The sequence below is a fragment of the Pelodiscus sinensis genome, chromosome 11, assembly GCF_052426305.1.
Source record: "Pelodiscus sinensis isolate ZL-2025 chromosome 11, ASM5242630v1, whole genome shotgun sequence".
NCBI lineage: Eukaryota > Metazoa > Chordata > Testudines > Trionychidae > Pelodiscus > Pelodiscus sinensis.
The window spans coordinates 13,031,706-13,048,072 of record NC_143062.1 but is presented as its reverse complement, the minus strand read 5'-3'; the positions used below and the strand labels follow the sequence as shown (position 1 = coordinate 13,048,072).

Here is a 16,367-nt window from a genome sequence, read left to right as displayed (position 1 = left end):
CCTCCCTCCTCCCACCCAGGTAAGATGGTGGCCTGGCAAGGGCTCCACTGCCCCCACCTATGGGGCACAAGACGCACTTGAGGAGGGAAGGGGTCTGAAGGAAGAGGGAGCGCATGCACTGCCAATGGCTACTGCCCCTGCCCGTGCCTGTTCATGAGTTACTGCCACGCTCACTAGAGGGGGCAGCCTCGCTCTGGAAGGTGTGGGCGTGGGGTCAAATGGGTGTTGGGTGAGGGCATGGTGGGGTCACAGGGCAAGAGGATGTTGGCATGGGCTGTAGGGGTCAGAGGTTAAAGGGACAAAGGGCACAGGATGGGGTGAGGGTCAAAGGGTGTTAGGCACTGGGGAGCAAGGGGCTGGGTTGGGGCTAGGGGAGGGCAGGGGTTAGAGGTCAAAGGGCAAAAGGGGGTGGGTTGCAGTGAGCCCGTGGTTATGGAGCCAGGTGCGGTGTAGCTCATACTTCTGACTCGGGGGCAGCAGATCTAAGGGCATCTTAGCAGGGTCGAGGGGCCTCAGAGTTGTAGGGTCAGTAGGGCAGGATCAAGGTTTGGCACAACAGACAGTCATGAAGTTTGTAGAGCATGGGGCAACAGGGGTGGTGGGACAGGATCAGGAAGCACTGGGAGTGATGGGGCAGGGTCCAGGGAAATGGGAGGTTATGTTTAAGTCAGGGGTTGCTGAGACAGCATGTCAAGTTTGATAGTCACAGTGGATGCAGGACAGACTCCAGGCAAGACAGAGGTAGTTGACAAAAGGAAGTTGGGGTAAAGGGGGTGCTGGGAAGTAGGAGGCAGTGGGCACTGGGGTGACAGGTTTGGCAAGACAGACTTGTGAGGTAACAGAGTTAGTGGGAGATAGGGGATATCAGATGATGGGTTTGGCAGATTTAATAATACAGAGACAGTACCAGGTATCAGAGGCATAGCCATGTTAGTCTGAATCTGCATAAACAACGAGAAGTCCTGTGGCACCTTATAGGCTAACAGATTTATTGGAGCATAAGCCTTCCTGGGCAAAGACCCACTTCATCAGATGCATGTCAAGAGTACCAGGATTGGCTGGATGGAGTCAGAGGGTTCTGAGGTAGAAGGATATGCACTGACAAGACAGGGTCAGAGGGTGAGTGGGTTGGTGGACAGGAAACATTTTCTCTGTATATTCATTATTTGCATACTAAATATGCAAATAAAATGTTACCCATCTGCCAAAAGTTTGTGAATGGGTTTGATGGTTCATAGTATAAAAAAGGTTGGGAACCACTGTATCAGAAGATAAACTATAACTGAACACAAGACTAGAGCAAAGAATTCACCATATTAAATCTAGTACTTTGCTGTAGTGAGGGATAGGGGACAAATTAGTGCCTTAATGACAGACCATTGATAATACAAAAAAAATGCTGTGCGCTGACCGAACACTTCTCAGTCTTTCCCAGAAGCAGGCTGCAATGCCCATGCTCAGAGTTGCATTGTTCATAGCCTCCAATACAGTGCACCCACATCACCATGACAGCTACAAGGTATAAGAACTGAATGCAGAATCACAGAAAGTGTAAAAGCGGCGAGGAGTCCTGTTGCACCTTATAGAGTAACTGAAGCATAGGAGCATAAGCTTTCGTGGGCAAAGACCCACTTAGTCTGAATCTGCAAAAGCGGACATGCATCTGACTAACACGGCTACCTCTCTGATACCCAGAAAGTGTAGCACTCTGAACCAAGGCTAAACGAACTAAAATTACACCATTCCTCATAAGAACTTGAACAATTGCTTACCAATGTCCAATGACTGGGAATTCCACAACTACCCTTGGAAACTTACTCCAGAAGTTTTTCCTAACATTTAATTTAAACCTTCCTGGCTGAAAAGTAAGCTCATTATTTCCTGTCCTGTTTTTAGTGAACATGAAAGTCAAAGAAGATGACATTACTCAGTTATAACAGCTCTTAACCATGGCTCCCTCTAAGCTATGCACGTCCATGACCCCACACAGAGAATTTTAGGCCCACCCACCTCATTTTCAGAGCCGCATAGCATTCACATGTAGAAAACACCCCCCAGGACAGAAGCTTAAGTGCTGAAAAGCACCTGTATAGACAGCAGCTCCTGGCTATAAAGTTTCCACCTCTCATTCAGATGGGGTTGTTTGTTTGTTTTTTTAAATTGGCAGAAGAATTCACTCCCAGCAATAAAGCGGGACACTGTAGTGCTGCTGCAGCTGAGCTATGACACAAGCAGTATAGATGCACCTTTTGAGAGCATTCATGCAGTTTAGCTGGGCATCTCTCTGAACATTGGCTGAGTGATCACAGCACCTGGAAGAGTTTGCTGCTCATCACTAGCATGGCATTTGATGTCTCTGCCCTGGGACAACTTAGTCCATGACTACATAGCAGGCAGTCATTTCCAAATACTACCAAAATAACATCAAGCTGGAAGACTTCTTACTTTGACTTCTGAAACAAAATACAGGACTATGTAGCACTTTAAAGACTAACAAGATGGTTTATTAGATGATGAGCTTTCGTGGGCCAGATACTTCCTCAGATCAAATAGTGGAAGAAAATAGTCACAACCATATATATCAAAGGATACAATTAAAAAAATGAACACATATGAAAAGGACAAATCACTTCTGTAACCCTCATTGTACAAGGAGTAAAGGAAGTCAGAGAAAGAGTGCTCTATTTCGAAATAAGTGCTGTGCTCCTAATTTTGAAATAAGCTAGACAATTGATGTATCTCAATTTGCATGGCTTATTTCGAGTTAAGCCCTACTGTGTAGGCTCACCCTTACTGAATAGTAACAAAATAAATGTAATTATACTACTAGGAAATAAATGTGTAACATACTTTTTTAAGAGACAACAACATTCAGTGGGAACAGTATTCTTCAATCAGTAGTGATGGTGCTACAGTTAACATGGACAAATAGCAGCCTTCTTACCTAGAGGGAAATACAATTACAGAAGCAATTACATAAAATCATAGACTAGTAAAATTCATTAAACCAATAATTTAATTATACTATACATTAATACAATGCAAATAATTAACTATGAAATATTTTATAATCCATCAGCCTCTGTGTGGACTGTGAACTTAAAAAAAAAATTATGAACCACCTTTTTGCAGCAACCTAAAGTAATTAAAATAAGGAAAAAGTAGACCATTACCATCAGAATAATTTAAGTGAATTTTTACCACTATTAGTTATGGTTATATACGAATTTACAAACAAACTATAGGTCTGATCCAAAGACTCTCTGAATTCAGCACTTGGGGTCAAGATCCACATCTCCTTCCAATGCCACGCTATGAATACTCATGCTCTGTTCATCCTCTCCCACTCTCTATCCCCCTCCTGAATCGACATGAAATTCCCTTCCCAGGCTAATCCAAATCTCCACTTTCCCCTTATACATTTAAGGAAGACTGGAATGAGTAAATGAATGACTTTAAAAAAATACAAGGCTTGCAGCTCTTAATACATTTAAAAAGCATAAGCGCTACGGGGGAAGGGGTGCAAGCCGGAAATCAGCTGATTCCCAGCTTGCGCCCGGTCCCCCGCTATTCCTCAGCGGGGGAGGCAGAGATGGTGCTGGAGGGAAACCAGCTTTTAAGACAGCTCCCCCCAACACTGGCTCCTGCTCCCCCTTTGCATATGCTTATCAAATAGCTGACTAGATGCTTAAATCCTTACCCTGAGCTGACCAGCTCCCACCTGCTGCCCCACCTTTCATCTGTGATATAGAGGCAGCAGCCCAGGATGACAACAGAGGCTGCTCCGGCATCCCGTGGAGCAGCCTCTGTCCACAGCAAGCCCAGAACCACCATGGATAGAGCCTGCTCCTCAGGGAATCAGCACGCATGGGGAGCCAGCTTAAAAGCCAGCTCACCACAGGCACCAGCTCCACCTCACCCCCATTTTTTGCCTCTGTAGTCATTTGGACTAACCATTAAGCCGTTAATCATTTAAACAGCTATACACTAACATCCCTCATTCTCATAGACTTTAAGATCAGAAGGGACCATTATGATCATCTAGTCTGACACCCTGCACAGTGCAGGCCACAAAATCTCACCCACCCCTCCTAGAATAATCCTCTCACCTATATCTCAGATATTGAAGCCTTCAAATACTTTGAAGACCCCAAGATGAAGAGAATCCTCTAGCTGTGATCTGTACCCCATGCTACAGAGGAAGGCGAAAAACCTCCAGGGCCTCTGCCAATCTACCCCGGAGGAAAATTCCTTCCCGACCCCAAATATGGCGATCAGCTAAACCCTGAGCATGTGAGCAAGACTCATCAGCCAGACACCCAGAAAGTTCTCATTTACCCATTCTGTTCCAAGTAGCACTGTACACAACTCATCATGTAGCTGCTAATGAAAGCTTCATCTTTTCCATATGTGATTTTTCTTCCCCCAATAGAAATTTCCAAATAGCTACCTAGAAAGCCTATATAATACCCCTAACATATTTAGACTGAACCTATACTAGGAAAAATTGGAAAATAAACTCCCCTCAAAACAGGTGTGGCTAGTTTCAGCAATGGTGGAAGTGTACTACAGAATGTGGGCCTTTTCTGCTTATGAGCAGAGGTAAATTATATGGTGGCAGATAAGCCTAGGCCTTGTCTATAGTTTTTAATGATACAACTTTGGGTAAAACTTCAGATTTGATAAATTAAGGATTCAAATTATTGGAAGACTAAACCTTAAAAGGGCAGTCTCTGTATTTTAGCCCGACTAATTAGAGATTGTAATTTATTGTGATTAAACTGAGTTTCTGAATCCCAATCTGGGGAAATGATTGAAATGAAAACAGCAGAACCCAGAAAGGGAAGCGAAAAAAAAAAAAAGTTATTTCATCCCAGTAAGGCATCATTTAACACTGGTTAAAATAACTATGGGCACATTTCTTCCAGAAATTATATTGAAATGCCTCAGAATACAGAAGACCAATTAAAGAAATATTATGGTAAAGGCCAAACTGTTCAAGAAATATATAAAGCTGATACAGGCAGTCCCCGGGTTACGTACAAGATAGGGACTGTAGGTTTGTTCTTAAGTTGAACCTGTATGTAAGTCGGAACTGGCGTCAGCCGCTGCTGAAACTGATCGGTTTCAACAGTGGCTGAATCTGGACGCCAGTTCTGACTTACATAGGATTCAACTTAAGAAACCCAGGCGTCCCCAAGTCAGCTGCTGCTGAAACTGATCAGCGGCTGATTCCAGGAAGCCCGGGGCAGAGCAACTCTGCCCCAGGCGTCCTGATTCAGCCACTGCTGAAACTGACCAGCAGTGGCTGAATCAGGACGCCTGGGGCAGAGCAGCTGGGGTGCTGCCCAGTTGGTACAGCAGCGCCGAGGAGCGGCGTTGCAGGACCAACCCAGCAGCATCCCAGCTGCTCTACCGCAGGGGTAGGCAAGAAAATCCTGGTCTGCTGGGGGGGGGGGGGGGGGGGGAGGGGCGGCACTAGCTGCACCCCCCCCCCAGCAGACCAGGGAGACGCGGGTGGCGGGATGCCCGCGCCCTCCACGGCTTTGCTCCATCTCCCTGGTCTGCTCACCAGGGAGACGGGGAGCAAAGCCTTGGAGCACGCCCACAGCGGGACAGCCCAGGCGCACCCGGGCTGTTCCGCTGCGGGCGCGCTCCGCGGCTTTGCTCCCGGTCTTTGCTCCCCCCCCAGCAGACCAGGGAGACGTGGAGCAGCTTTTCTCGCCCCGGAGGACAGGGGCGGCGGGACTGCAGTGCATCTGGGCGTCCCGCCGCTCCCGTCCTCCGGGGCGAGAAAAGCCCCGTTCGTAACTGCGGATCCGCGTAACTCGGGGACTGCCTGTACTTATCTACCAAAAAAAATCCCCAAGGAAAATTACTTTAATTAACCCTTTCATCCCACAACTAGCATTGCACATTTTTCATATTAGCTTGACCAATCGAACAAAAAAAAAAAAAATCTAAGAGAGCTCATTCATTAACAGGACTGACAGCTCTGCAGTTACTGCAAGTCACTTTAATCAATGGAAACAATGGCCAAGATATGGTTAATCCTATAGTTCTTATGATACTGCTATTGCTGTTACCTGGTAAGAGAGACTTCATCATCTGACAATAACCTCATATCACCTGAACAAAGTAATAAAGATACTTAGCCCAGATCAAAGGAAGCATCACATCTGGGTAACTTTTCCCAAGGAAAAGGTGTCAAACTTATTACAGCTAAATCAGTCAAATGTCAACCTTCATTAAGAGTATATTTCCCTTAATAAATCAATACAAATAAAATGCTTATAATGTACAGTACATTGCAAGAAGCATTAGTTCCTTCATCTAGCATATTTTGGTTAATTTCTTGAGTTGTTGCTTACTTGATGATAGAAAAACAGTAACTTTTTACAGATAATTTCATTCTACACAGCTTTAAAAAATGTCTGAGTAAACAATCAATATCAAAACCATGGATGTTTCATGGAACAGAGACAGATTATGATCTCATACTTCTAAAATTAAAAAGGCATTGACCTTTGAACATTTCCATTTATTAAACAAATACCTATACCGCCCATGCATTGTTGTCATTTAACATACCAGTTTCAGGAAACTCAAAAAGAAACTGGTTCTAAAACCATGAAACTGACTTCACTTTCCAAGCAGAAAACACACACAAAGTAAGTAGCAATTATAATGAGGACAAAATTGGACTTTTAAAATATAAATTTTAGTAACTTGAAAGTAGCTATTAATACTGCATCTTCCCCTAAACTACAGTTATCCAAATATTGGATTATTTATTAGCAGTTTTCCTTTACTTCCGGTGGTAGACATTCAGAACATAAGAACAGACATACTGAGTCAGACCAATGGTCCACCTAACAGGGAACTGCCAATTGTGTTTGGACATATTCCTGGAGGTTTCATCAAATGACATAATTTTTAATTGAAGTTTAATATTTAATTCCTAGAGCCCCCAGGAGAATCCTGGAGGAATGGTAAACCTTTGTCTTCTGACAGTGGCCAATGCCAGATGCTTCAAGGGGAACAAACAGAAGAGGGCAATCAAGTGATCCATCCTATCATCCATTCACATCATCAATGAGTAAAAGGCTTAGGGGGCACCCAGAGTATGGACATGTATCATTGACACGTTAGCTAGTAACCATTAATGGACCTCACCTATCCTCCATAAATGTAGATAATTCCTTTTTCAATCCAGTTATTCTTCTGGCTTTCACCTTGTCCCTCGGCAACAAAGTCCACAAGCTGAAGTACTTCCCCTTGTTTATTTTAAACCCACTGCCTCTTGATTTCATTGTCTGATCCCTGATTCTTGGGTTATGTGAAGGAGTAAACATTTACTTATTCAATTTCTCCACACTATTCACATTTGATATACTTATCATACACTCCCCCCATCTCTTTCCCAAGATAAATAGTCCTAGTCCTTCTTTTTTTGTCTTTTTTCTACAAAAGCTGTTCTATACCCTTCAATTTGTCACCCATATCTGTATCTTTTCCATTTCTAATTTATGCTTTTTGAGACGGAGTCACAAGAAATGTGTGCAGTATGCAAGGTGATGTTAGTTTCATATAGTGACACAGTAATACAATATGTCATAATTCATCTTCTTCCTAATGTTTCCTAATACTTTGTTGTTTTTTACTATCCATAATGACCTCAGGATTTCTTTCTTGAGTAGTAACAGTGGGAGTTGATCCCCTCTTACCTGCTATCCCAGAATTGCCCCCAAAACCATCACTGTGGGTATATATCTAGGATTATGTTTTCCAGTGTGCATCACTGTGCATTTATCAACACCAAGTTTCCATCTGCTATTGCGTTTCCCGGGCACCCAGTATTGTGAGGCTTCGTACCTCCTCAGTCTGCTTTGGACGAAAACATCCACCCCCTCAGGAACCGCACACATCTGGCCCCACCTGCCTTCGGTTACTCCCAGGGATCAAGCCCCTCCTAAGAGCCGGGCAATGCCAGTCTCCCCTCCAAGGTCTCGGTCCTGCCTGGGGGCCAGGCAGCCCCCGTCACCAATCGCTGCCAGACCCAGGCCGCAGCGTTTCCTTCACCCGCCAGGCGCGGCCCCTCGTGCCCGCTGCCCCTGCCCCGCGGATGTCGCTGGGAGTGTCACTGGGCAGCGGAGCCGCACATAGAGGCCGGCACGATAGCTCCGCCCTGTCCCCGATTCCCGGCCAGCCGCCTGCACTCACCGCTCGTCTCGACCCCTCAGCTCCAGCAGCCGGCCGGCGAGAAGTGATGCAAGCGAAGGAAAGCATGACAGGAAGTAGGGGCGGCGCCTGCGGGCGGGAACCCACCTCCGCGCTCCTTACACAGGCCACAACAAGCCGGACTCTGATTGGCCAAGCGCCTCTCCAACCCACGAAGGAGGCGACGGGAGGAAGGCCGGGGAAGGGGGCGTGGCAACGACGTGAGTTCCTGGGCTTTGCTGGGGTGTTGCCTGGGAGCCGCGGCCGCGCGGGCGAGAGCATTGGCACGCGGGGCGGGGCTCTCTGCGGCTGCAACGCGCGCGCTCCACGCCTGCAGGCGAAGATTCCATTTGCAACGGCCGGTCTAGTGCAGCGCGGAGCTGTGCTGCGCTGCGCGCGCCGCAAGGTGCATCCTATGGGCGCGATACAGTTTCGGTTGGTTTATGTTCATCCTTCTCCGCTGCCCGGTTTGATGGGCTCGCTGCTGCGCTTCCCATCCCTTTTCCCGCCCCAGCCTGGTCTATTTAAGCGATCCCCCCCACACACACACTGCAGTGGCCCACCCAGAGGACTAGGGATAGAGATGTAGCCGTGTTAGTCTGGTGCAGCTGGAACAAAAAAGACAGGACTATGTAGCACTTGAAAGACTAACAAGATGGTTTATTAGGTGATGAGCTTTCGTGGGCCAGACCCACTTCCTCAGATCAAATAGTGGAAGAAAACAGTCACAACCATATATACCAAAGGATACAATTAAAAAAAATGAACACATGGGAAAAGGACAAATCACATTTCAGAACAGAAGGAGGAGGGGGGAGGGAAGGAAGGTGAATGTCTATGAGTTAATGATATTAGAGGTGGGGAAAGGTAGATGTCTGTGAGCTAATGGTATTAGAGGTGATAATTGGGGAAGCTATCTTTGTAATGGGTAAGGTAGTTGGGGTCTTTGTTCAACCCCCCATGGAGAGTGTTGAATTTTAGCATGAATGCCAGTTCAGAGGATTCCCTTTCAAGTGCAGATTTGAAAGTCTTCTTGAGTAGGATGCATGTAGTTAAGTCATTGAGACAGTGTCCTTTCTGGTTGAAATGGCAAGAAACTGTTTTTTCTTTGTGATCCTGTCTAATGTCTGTTTTGTGGGCATTGATTCTTTGGCGAAGTGTCTGAGATGTTTGTCCAATGTACATAGCAGACGGACACTTTCGGCACATGATAGCATAAATTATATTTCTGGATGCACAGGAATATGTATTCTTGATCTTATAACTTACTTGGTTAGGCCCAATAATGGTGTCAGCAGAGTGAATATGTGGACAAAGCTGGCAATGGGGTTTGTTGCAAGGGAAAGTACCAGGGTTGGTATTAGTGTGGTATGTCCTGTGGCTGTTGGTAAGAATCATCTTGAGGTTAGGTGGTTGTCTATAGGAGACTATGGGTCTGTCTATATATTTCTATATATCATCCCCCTTCTGTTCTGAAATGTGATTTGTCCTTTTCATATGTGTTCATTTTTTTAATTGTATCCTTTGGTATATATGGTTGTGACTGTTTTCTTCCACTATTTGATCTGAGGAAATGGGTCTGGCCCACGAAAGCTCATCTAATAAACCATCTTATCTTGTTAGTCTTTAAAGTGCTACATAGTCCTGTATTTTGTTCCAGAGTACTAGGTGTGCGAGAAAGGCGGGATATGTAGAAATGGCCATACAAACCCCAGAGGTAAAGACAAGCCTTGTCTGAGAGATTATGTTCAGTCCCTGAACATCCTGCTTAGAGGGGAATTTTCCCGCAGCTTTTCTATTGGCAATAACATCTCCTGTGGCTTTGAGGGTATCTACATCAGTCATCACCAACCAGTCAATTGGGATCCACAGGTAGATCTTGGGGCCTCTAACACAAGGGTGGGCAAAAGGGCCTCCACAGGCCGGATGTGGCCTGCCAAGCAGGTTGATCTACCCGCGGAGGCCCTGCTGCCCCACTGCCCCCAGGCCACTCAGGGCCTGGGAGCATGTAAAGCTTCCTCCCACCCTGCCAAGAGCACACAGCACTTTGAAGAGTGCCTCCTATTTTTATTTTTTCCCACTTGTGAGGGTTTGGGGTGCAATCACCCCCTCTCAGTCCGAGAGGGGTGGGTCTGCGGACCCCTATGTCCTCCTTTTGTCCCTTGTTGTTCCCGGATCCCCGATATGTGGCCCGGGCCCCTTGGGTGCGATCACCCCCTCCCGGCTGGAAGGGGGGGTCAGCGAACCCTGGCAGTGATTACCCGCCGTGCGGGGCCGACGCCCCCAGTTTAAGTTCTCCCCAGTCCGGGGTTCTAGTTTGTGCTCTTCCGTCGAGCGTGGCTGTCAGGTGCTGGACGCTCCCCGTGGGGAGGGAGGGGGACCCGGTCCCACCCTCTCTCCGGGTCCCAGCCCGGGGCCCTGAGCGCCGGGGCCGCTTAGCGCCCCGGCACGGTGGACGGGGGAGGTGAGGATTCTCCCCCCTTAAGCTCGTCCACCCACGGTCACCAAAAGCGCCCTGCCCCGGGCTCCTTCCTCCCTCTCATCGGGTCCGGCGGCCCGTCCCCGTCGCCCCTGCGCCTACCTTGACCCGGCGGTCCGCGGCGTCCGACGTCCGGGCGGAGTCTCGGGGGTGGGGTCTCCGGTCCCGGCGCGCTCCTGGCCGTCCCGTTCCCTCCTGGCTCGGCACGGCGGGGTCTGCCCGCCGTCCGAAGAGGGGCTGAGCGCTTGCCAGGGGCAGCGGCTGTCCAGGAGGCCCCGGGACCAGCGCCGGGCCGGTAGCCGGGCTGAGTGGCGCTCACGCTCCATCCTGCGGCGGGGGCTGCTCCTCCGCCGCCGCGAGGAGCCTGCGCCCTGCTTCTCCGGCGGCGGGCCCTGCTTCTCCGGCGGCGGGCCCTTTTGAACTGGCCCGCCGCGTCGGCCGCCGCCCAGGGCCCCGCCCCTTCCGGGCACGTCCCAGCAAGCGGCCCTGTCAAGCGGCCGCGCTCCCCGGCCTCGCCCCCCCGAGCAAGTCCGCGGGGATCGAGCCGCCCAACGGCTGCCGGTGCAGGTGCGGGGGAAGCACCCCAGCCTGCCATCCCCGGCGGACGGTGTTGCGGGGTTGCTGGGGGGTCTGGGGCTGGCCGTCGGCCCCCCGCCGGTGGGGACTCCGATCGCCCCGCCCCTGGGACAGTGATGGCCCGTCACACCACTGTTGATAATAGTATGTGAATGAGGGTCAGCACTCTTCAAGGTCACCAAATAATTGGCTAATGGGTGAAGCATGAACAGTTTTTGCATGGTAAATTGTGATGGAATAGTGGTAGGAATTATCAAAAAATAATGAGGTGAAATAATTATATGCACCCTGAAAGTGAACTGATTGGTGAGATATGGTCACTGAACAGTTATTGGAATTGCCTGTTTGATTGAGCTGATATCATTGAGGGAGTCCATGGAAGGAACAAATAGGAAAGGAACACAATAGAGCTAAGTGAGGATGTACCATCACTCACTAGAAAAACAATATGTCAACCCTGTTAGTTAAGAATCCTATATAGGGCCATCCTTAGGATTTATGGAGCCCTATGCAGTATTATTAAACTGTTGCCTCCAAAAGAATCCCTCACCCCCCATTGCTTACACACACCAAAACTGGAATGCATCAGACACTATGGCAGCAGTGAAAAGAGACAAGGCAACAAAAGGTACTAACCGCCCTCCTCCTCCCCCTCCCCCCCTTCTTCATAGCAGCAGAGAGTTCACAGAGAATCCTGTACCCTCACCCACACACAGAAGGGTGCAACTGACTATGAATATGGCCCCTACATCTAAGGAAACTGCAGTGTACACTGAGTGTGCAGGAGCTTAACTGCTATCCCAGTGGTGCCCAAAATGTCAGGTGCCCTCAGCCATTTATGCTGTGTCAGCCTAAGTATGGCCCTGATCCTGCCTCTGACAAATTTCAAAAGAGCAGTTTTATGGGAAGCTGATTGTCAGAAAGTATTTAGGGAGATAAACTAATGGAGAGAGACTATATATAGGTAGTCACTCAAGACTATAGTCTTCCTAAAGAAGTTAAACTTCCTAGTTCCAAGGAATATTAAGCCTCTGGGAAAAGTTAGATGTAACTATAGTCTGTTCTAAAAAATACAATACAGGCAGTCCCCGAGTTACGCGGATCCGACTTATGGCGGATCCGCAGTTACGAACGGGGTTTGCTGCCCATCTCCCTGGTCTGCTGGAGACCAGGGAGACGGGAAGCAAAGCCTCTGAGGACGCCGGCAGCGGGACAGCCGCGGCACGTCTGGGCTGCCCGCGTGCTCCGCGGCTTTGCTCCCCGTCTCCCTGGTCTGGGGAGACGTGGAGCAAAGCCGCAGAGCACGCGGGCAGCGGACAGCCCAGACGCGCCACAGCTGTCCCGCTGCCGGCGTGTTCCACGGCTTTGCTCCCTGTCTCCCTGGTCTGCTGGAGACCAGCAGACCAGGGAGACTGGGAGCAAAGCCGCGGAGCCCACGGGTAGCAGGACAGCCACGGCACGTCTGGGCTGTCCCGCTGCCCCCGTGCTCCGCGGCTTTGCTCCAGACGCCTGTGGTACAGCAGCTGGGGCGCTGCCGGTTGGTCCAGTAGCGCCGCTCTGGGCGCTACTGGACCAACCTGGCAGCACCCCAGCTGCTCTGCCCCAGGCATCCTGATTCAGCCACTGCTGGTCAGTTTCAGCAGCGGCTGAATCAGGACGCCTGGGGCAGAGCAGCTTGGGTGCTGCTGGGTTGGTCCAGTAGCGCCGAGGAGCGGTGCTACTGGAGCAACCCAGCAGCACCCAAGCTGCTCTGCCCCAGGCGTCCCCAAGTCAGCCGCTGCTGAAACTGACCAGCATTGACTACAGGAAGCCTGAGGCAGAGTTGCTCTGCCCCAGGCTTCCTGGAATCAGCCGCTGATCAGTTTCAGCAGCAGCTGACTTGGGGACGCCTGCGGTTCTTAAGTTGAATCGGTATGTAAGAACTGGCGTCCAGATTCAGCCTGTTGAAACTGATCAGCTGGCTGATTCCAGGAAGCCCGGGGCAGAGCAACTCTGCCTCGGGCTTCCTGTAGTCAGCCGCTGATCAGTTTCAGCAGCAGCTGAATCTGGATGCCAGTTCCGACTTACATACAGATTCAACTTAAGAACCAACCTACAGTCCCTATCTTGTACGTAACCCAGGGACTGCCTGTACTTTGTTTTAAAAAGGTTGGTCACTGTATTTACTACTGTCATAGCTCTTGAAAGGAACAGATCTACATGGTCTTTTCCAAATCAGGCCTGCTGAAATAACCAGAGTTTGGAACAGCTACCCACTGCCCACAAAAGGTACATCTACAATGCAAGGCAAAAGTCGAATTAAGTTAGGCAATTTGAGCTATGTCAATTTCAATACGTTGAAATAGCTTAATTCAGCTTTTGAGGCTGTCTACACAGCAGGAAGTATAAGGAAGAACATTCGTCTTTCGACTTACCTTACCCTTTGTTAAATGAGTGTTACCATGAGTTGGAGTAAGAAGTCCTCCAACTCACCATTATTTCAAAATAATAGTTTGTAGCATAGACATGCTCTTTGTTATTTCAGAATAACATCAGTTATTCCAAAATGACGCTGCTGTGTAGACATAGCCTCAGAGTGGGAGAGTCATGTAATTCCATCTAAGATAGAAGTGACAGCTTGTGGCTTCAGAAGTTCTGCTCAAAGAGACTAGGAGGGGTAAGAAATGTAGTTAGACCAGGCCTGGGCAAAATACAGTCCGCAGAAACCCGGGTTGGGGAAGGCTTGGGCTGGCTCAGGCCGAAGGGTCTCCTCCCTCCCTGCTGCTCCCAGAAGTGGGGGGAAGCTCGGGCCATACATCCTCTTCCGTACCCGCTGCTCTGGGGATGCTGGGGCATGCACAAATGGCCTCCTCCATCCCTGCTGCTCCCAGAGATGGGGAGGCTTGGGCTGGCTCGGGTCGCAGGGCCTTCTCCTTGCCCACTGCTCCCAGAAGCGGGGAGGCTTGGGCCTTGCAGCCTCTTCCCTCTCCGCTGCTCCGAGGATGCTGGGGTGCGCACGCACTCTTCCCCTCCCTGTGGTGGGGAAAATGCGCATGCACTCAGCACACTGCTCCTCCTCCTCTCCTCTGCATGGTGGGGGCAGGGCTTCAGCAGAGGGAACAGGGCTGTAGGTGGGGCTGGGAGCCTGCCTCCCAATAAAACTTCTCAAGTCTTCTTAAATGTTCTCTATGACAGACGACGTGTTGGATGCCTCTCCTTTTGTAATAGTATAGATAATATGGATGAAGCTAATTCTTAAAATGTTCCCTGTAATTAAAAGTAATTGCTGTTAGCTATCTCTGCAGTTAATTTCTGTGCTATACTGGGATAACGTCTGTATTGTTCATTGTTGGTATAGATGATGATGTAAGAAATTACTCTTCCACTACTACTAATAAAGTTAGAATTCCATTTTGAAGCTTCAGCCACATAGAATCATAGAGCTGGAAGAGACCTCAGGAGGTCATCGAGTCCAGCTCCCTACCCAAGGCAGGACCAATCATATGGCCCAGCCTCAAGTGGTCTGTTAAGGCACCATTAAGCTAATATAGAATGCCAGTTTTAATGTAAGTCAAGTGGGTATTTTATTTAATGTTAGACATTAAACAAGATTTTATCTTTCCACTTAGCATCACGCATGTAAGTTTTAACCTTTTTAATCCAATGCGCCCAGTTCAATCTAGATTTTGTTCCTCAAATGCTATTTTATTTTTTCAAATATGTACAGTATGTGTGACCTGCTGCACATGTAATGAGTGCGCTTTTATAGATCAGTCTATCAACACAGGCTACATTTTACCATAACATTCTTTACTGTCTTAAGTGTTTAATTGCAAAAGTACATTTTAGATAAATATGTCCAAATATGACTTTTACTTTTATTAGTTTTCTCTGATAAACAGTCTGTGCCTTTATGGGTTTCTTTAACTCAAAATTGACAAACATCTTAAGCAGTTACTACTAAACATTTTATTAGGTCCTGTTCTAAAGGAATTTTAAAACAAATATTTACGAATATGTATTCTTAATATGTATTCTTGAGCAATATTAATAAATTATGTTTTTCAACTTTGATTTAACATAGCATGTGCTGGGTCAATTCTGCCCTCACCTTCTATTCTTGTTGCTCAACTCCATTTCTCCTCCCACAACTATATTTGACTTGCTTTGCTATGTTCATTCTCTTTTTAATTTTTCTTCCCCTTTCTTCTCTTGGGCTGTGTCTACACTGGCCAATTTTTCCGGAAAAGCAGCTGCTACACTGGCCGCTTGAATTTCCGCAAAAGTACTGACGATCTCATGATTTGCGGAAATACTATGCTGCTCCCGTTCAGCAAAAGTCTTTTTCCGAACAACTTTTGCACAAAAGGGCCAGTGTAGACAGCAGAGATTTGTTTTCCGCAAAAAAGCGAAAATGGCGATCGGGGCTTTTTTGCGGAAAAGCGCATCTAGATTGGCCCCGGACACTTTTCCGCAAAAAGTGCTTTTGCGGAAAAGCGTCCTGCCAATCTAGACACGCTTTTCCGAAAATGCTTTTAACGGAAAACTTTTCCGTTAAAAGCATTTCTGGAAAATCATGCCAGTGTAGACGTAGCTTTGGTGTACAGCTAGACTGCAGGATTTTTTCAGGATAGTTTTACTGTAGCTATCCCGAAAAAATTCCACTGCGTCCAGGGAATGCGTTTGCTCTTCCACTTTTATTTGCAGAAGAGCAAACGCGCTCTTTTGGAAACCACTGGGAAGAAAGGGACGAGGAAGAAAGGGACTTTTGAGAGAGAGGTTTTTTCTGACAAAAGTATCGGAAAAAGATACGCAAAATGTGAATCTTTTACCGGTAGATCCTTGCAGTCTAGCCATACTGTTAGTTTTCTATAGTTTATACTCCTCTTTCCCTCACAACAGCTACAGTACAAACACATATGAACACCCCAATCTTCTGTTGTCCTTGTGCCCAGGCGCCAGTGAAAATTATCTGGACTTAATGAGTAGAGAAGTAAGTCACTATCATGTGCATTAAGTCAAAGTTAAAGGCTATCTGTTTAAACACCCTTTACTCCACACTCTGGTACTACAGTTTAGAATGCTCCAGCAATCACTGTTAGAAGTTGTATAG

General features: G+C 47.9%; 1 protein-coding gene across 1 annotated transcript in view; it reads right to left on the bottom strand.

Moving 5' to 3' along the window:
• The window catches only part of IARS1 (isoleucyl-tRNA synthetase 1), a 211,581-nt gene extending 203,206 nt beyond the window's left edge, over positions 1–8,375 (bottom strand). The window contains exons 1-2 of the mRNA XM_075939706.2: positions 8,224–8,375; positions 2,851–2,944 (exon numbers count right to left, since the gene is read on the bottom strand). The gene's annotated coding sequence lies outside the window, so the exon portion shown is untranslated. The remainder of the gene's footprint in view (positions 1–2,850; positions 2,945–8,223) is intronic.
• Positions 8,376–16,367: the final 7,992 nt, after the last annotated feature.